The sequence below is a fragment of the Lemur catta genome, chromosome 5 (genome assembly GCF_020740605.2).
Source record: "Lemur catta isolate mLemCat1 chromosome 5, mLemCat1.pri, whole genome shotgun sequence".
Classification (NCBI taxonomy): Eukaryota; Metazoa; Chordata; class Mammalia; order Primates; family Lemuridae; genus Lemur; species Lemur catta.
In genome coordinates, this window is record NC_059132.1 from 29,986,938 (window position 1) to 29,991,637 (window position 4,700).

Here is a 4,700-nt window from a genome sequence, read left to right on the forward strand (position 1 = left end):
CTCCTCTAGCACAATGAGCAGCATGTTTATCCTTCCAGAATTTTCACTATGCCTACACACACACACACCATTTAAAATACACATGTCACAGCATTTTCTGTTTGGCTTTTCTTCTTCTTTTTTCATAAGTATTAATACTATTATACATTATCATTGTGCTACAACTGGCTTTTCTCATGCACGCTACGTTTTGGAGATCTGTCCATGTTAGTACCTTTGATCTACTTACTTCTACTTACTGCACAATGTGGATGTTTAATGGTTTACTCGCCTGATCCTTCCCTCTCCCAGCCTTTCCCTGCCGCAGATAATGCTTCTGTGAACACCCTTCAAGGGCTTTCTTGCGCACATGTGATTTTATTTTTCTAGGACAGAAACCTGGCTATGGAATTTCCAGTCATCAGGGTCTGAATATCCCCTGGGCAGCTCCCTGGGTCGTTTCTTCTGATTCTCAGGTACCATGTGTAAATCACCAGCTTGTTATTCCTAACCTCCCACTGAACATCTGCACCCAGACGTCCCTTGTCCCTCGGGTTCCTCAACCTTACAAGAAGACTGAGGAGACTCCTCTCCCCTGTCCCAGCCCCTCCCCGGGTGGACACACTCACATTCTCCCAGAAATGCGGAAACCTTAGTCACAGTTCTCTCCTCTCTCTCCTCAACATCTAATGAGATGCCAAATCTTGCGGATTTTATCTCAGTAATGTCTTTCGGTTCTTATTCCTTCTCTAGTTACCTTTGCTTGTTACTTTAACAAGCCCCAAACTAGTTTCCTTGTTACCTTATGGAATACACCAAACTAATGCTCATAAAGCACACACGATGTCATTCTCTTTGGCAAGTTCCCTCCTGAATACAAAACACAGGAGGGTCTCCTTGGCGTGCTAGTCCCAGACTTCTCCAATCTGGCTCAATTTTCTTCCTCTAGCTTTTCTGTCTTCAGATTCCTCCTCTTTCACACCCGGGCACACCGATCCCCTTGCCATTCTCAAATATGCCTGGATTTCTTGCCTCCAAAGTTTTGTTTCTGTGTTTCGTCTCTTAGAAGTCTCTCTCCTGGCTCTGCCTGTCGAAGGTCTACCAGCCCGTCTAGGGTCTGCGCATGCACATTGAGCATGTGGGTTCCAGGGGTCTGAGGCAAGTAGCCAATTTCCTAAGCTCTCTAACCATCAGTTTTCTTCTCTGTAAAAATGAGTATGATACCATCGAGGTGTACGAGGAAGTTTTATAGAGATTATGAGATTAGTACAGTGCCTCTTATAGAGTAAACACTAAATACACCCTCGCTCTTTTTGTTATTGTACCTCTTTCATAAAGCCCTGCCCAGCCTCACTGTCAAAGTGAATTAATTTCCTGCCTTCCTGGGCCCTCCTCTCTATTACGGTGGGTGTGAGCACTGAGTCAGTCGGTAATTTATGTATAAGTCTGTCCTCATACCGCATAATGACCCCCAAATGGGCAGGGATTTTTCATTTGTGCGTGCCTCATAGTGTCCCCAGCACAGCGCCTAGAATTGAGTTGGACGTGGCAGAAAGTGGCCCTGATGTCGGCTTATTTGGAAGCATGTGAAGGGAAGAGCGCCCGCCGTGGGGGATCGGTGGGTGGCTTTGCATTCCAGCACGGCGCTCGCTGGCTGGTGAGAATCTGCACACATCGCTTCCTCTCCCCACGCCCGGTTTCCTCACTCATGCAGCGGACATAATACTAATGCTAATGCTCGCCCACAAGATTGGGAAAAGCTTATGCATGTGAAAGGACTTTCTAAATGCTTTTCTTTAGGGGAAAAAAAAAAACAAAAAACGACAAACCTTAGCCTGTCTGCCCATGGTTGCCTGCTTCCCCCTTGTGGTTAAAATTAAAATCGTGTATGAAAGTCAGTCACTATAAATCATCTAGCAGCTAGTAGCTGGAAGTTTATCTCAGCATTGTTTACAGTACCAAAAGATTGAAAACAAACCAGATTCCAAGCAGAAGCTTGGCTAAATAGATTGTGATACATCCACACGGGGGAATATTTAAATAGAATGAAATAGATATCTATGCAACGCTGATGAGTAAAAACCTAGTTATATAAACTACATCCCATTTTTTCTAAGTATCTATATAAATGGGAAAGGATCATACACTAAATGTTAATAGTGTTTATGATGCGTGGTGAAATTCAGTTGATTTTCACTTCCTTCTTTATAGCTGTATATCTGAGTTTTTAACAAGGAGCATGTACTATTGCTATTAGAAAAAATTAGCTGCTCCTTTAATTTTGGGAGAACCTATCAACAAAACAAGAAACTCATGAGTTAGCATCTTTGGCAGACTGATCTGAGTGAAGAGGCAGCCTCAGCCATCGTTCATCTGCTCCTTGTGCATGCTCCGCGCAGAGAGCCCCGTGCAGGGAGAGGTGGTGTGTACAGACAGGGAAGGATCCCAGGCTGGAGCTCTGGGAGCATGTGAGAGGCGGGCTGGTGGCAGCAGTGTACCACTGTTCTTGGCCAGGCTGATCTGAGTCCTGAATCCAACCCTTTCAGACTCACAGCTTAGCCGTAATCCAAGGACCATCACAGGCCTAACTGGAAAACCGAAGCGTTTCCAACCTTGGCACTACAGACATTTTGGGCCAGATAATTCTTTGTTGAGGAGGCAAGGTCATCAGCACGTTTACCCTCTGTCCACTAGATGCCAGTAGCATCTCCCAGTTGTCACACTAAAAATGTCTCCAGACATTACCAAATGTCCCCTGGAAGACAAAATCATTCCCCATTCAGAGCCACTGCCCTAGAGAATTCCCACACCTGTTCTTCCTTCCATTATGCTCTTTCCTTTCAAAGCAGGAAAGGGATTGAGATGCCCCCAGAGAACAGGAATATTACTCTCTCGACCTTCACAGGCAGAAAGGAACGAATGAACAAGGCTATGATGATTTGCTGTAGGAGAACAGCTCCACGCCAGCACTGACAGCCTCGCACACATCCATACAGGCCACCTTGAATTGCAGCTGGTAAGAGTCTTGGCAGAACGATTGTGATCATCCCAGAACAGGAACTCATGGTAATCTTGTGAGGAGCTACTACAAATCTATTTCTTGCTTCCCTATCTACGAAGGTGGCTATCATGAAACAATTTTCTTATCATCTCCCAGGTTCTGATGAAGTGTGAGGCTTTCTGCCTTGCCCTTGGGGTACAGCTGCAGGCTATAAAACTGCTTCATTAGAATTTTGGCTCCTCAGCAACAGGGTGTCCCATCATTTGTGTTTCAGTCATATAGCCACTTTTGGTATCACACAGTGGAAGGGCCAGGGCGAGCTGGCACCTTTGGGTACTTTTCCTCTTGCTCTTTGCAAGTAATAAATTCTGAATCTGCAAGGGGTTCACTGTCACTTTGCCAGTCAAATCTGTCAGGACTTGGCCTTGTACTTGTGCTTAACAAATTTGGCACCCACAGTAAAGTTATAATGCCTTTTAGAAGACAAATGGGCCTGCATGGGCCAGGTTAGGGGACAAGAGTCTGGGATTTGGTAGCAGATCCTCTTGCCTATGTGGTGCGTCAGAGGGTAGGATAAGGGTCCTCTCACCATCCTGTTTAGGGATTGTGCCATCCAGGTTGGGGAATAAGACTTTGCATGGGATTGCAAAGACCAGGTTAGGGGACATGATAAAAATCCCAGGATTCAGTGGTACATTCTCTTATCTAAGTGGCAGGCCAGGGGGGAAAGAATGTGTTCTGAAACCCACAGCTACCTGGAAGAGTCTGGCACGTTAGAGCTCACCAGCCCACCAGTAGATGGCCTAATGACAAGGAGTTTGGAGTGTCAGCAGATGACATTGCTCCTGAGCAAACAATTACAGGCTAGATGTAGAGGGGCATGCAGGGCAGTGATTCCAGGCCCACGCCTGAGTCAGAAAGATACACATGGTTGTGAGAATGAAACACAGTGATGCCTGTGACCCCCTACAGTCCTTCCCATCTCTCTCTAGTACAGGCCTAACTAGAATGAATGGTTTCCTTGTCTGTCTTCATAACTAGAATGGGAGCTCCAGTTATATCCTTAAATAATATAAAAATAGCTAATATTTTATGAATACCACACATACATTATATTGCATAATTTCTTGAAATAATCTCACAAATTAGGTGCTATTATCTCTAATTCACAAAGGAGAAAATGAAGCTGAAAGCAGATCCAGTATCTAGATCTGTCTAGCTCCAGAATGAGAGTTCTTATACCACCTTTTGTACATTTCTTCCGTGTAATTCTAATTCTGTCACAACTCACTTTAGGAGCATCTGTACCCTCTTATCCACTCCATTTAGAATGGGGTTCCACTTTTAATTCATAAATAAGGAAAAACTGATTTCTAATGGTATGGATATTCACATGGAAATTTACAGAACACCTATCCCCACCCCCACCCATTAAATGGTATTTATTTTAGTGAACAATTCTCTTTGCAAAAAGTTTCTTATATTTCTGAATTGTAAAATCCTCATGAAAGTATTTCTCTTACTAATCTGTCACAAGGTTAATTAGCAAATGCCAAATAGATAAAACTGGTGTGTAGGATAGCAAGTCCTCTATCATATTGGTGGCTTATGTAGTACTTATAATTTGTATACTCAAGCTGATGAAGTACTCTAGTGAAAAAGAACAGTAGTATGTGTATCTGTCTGCTAGGACAGCAATAACAAAATACCACAGACTGGG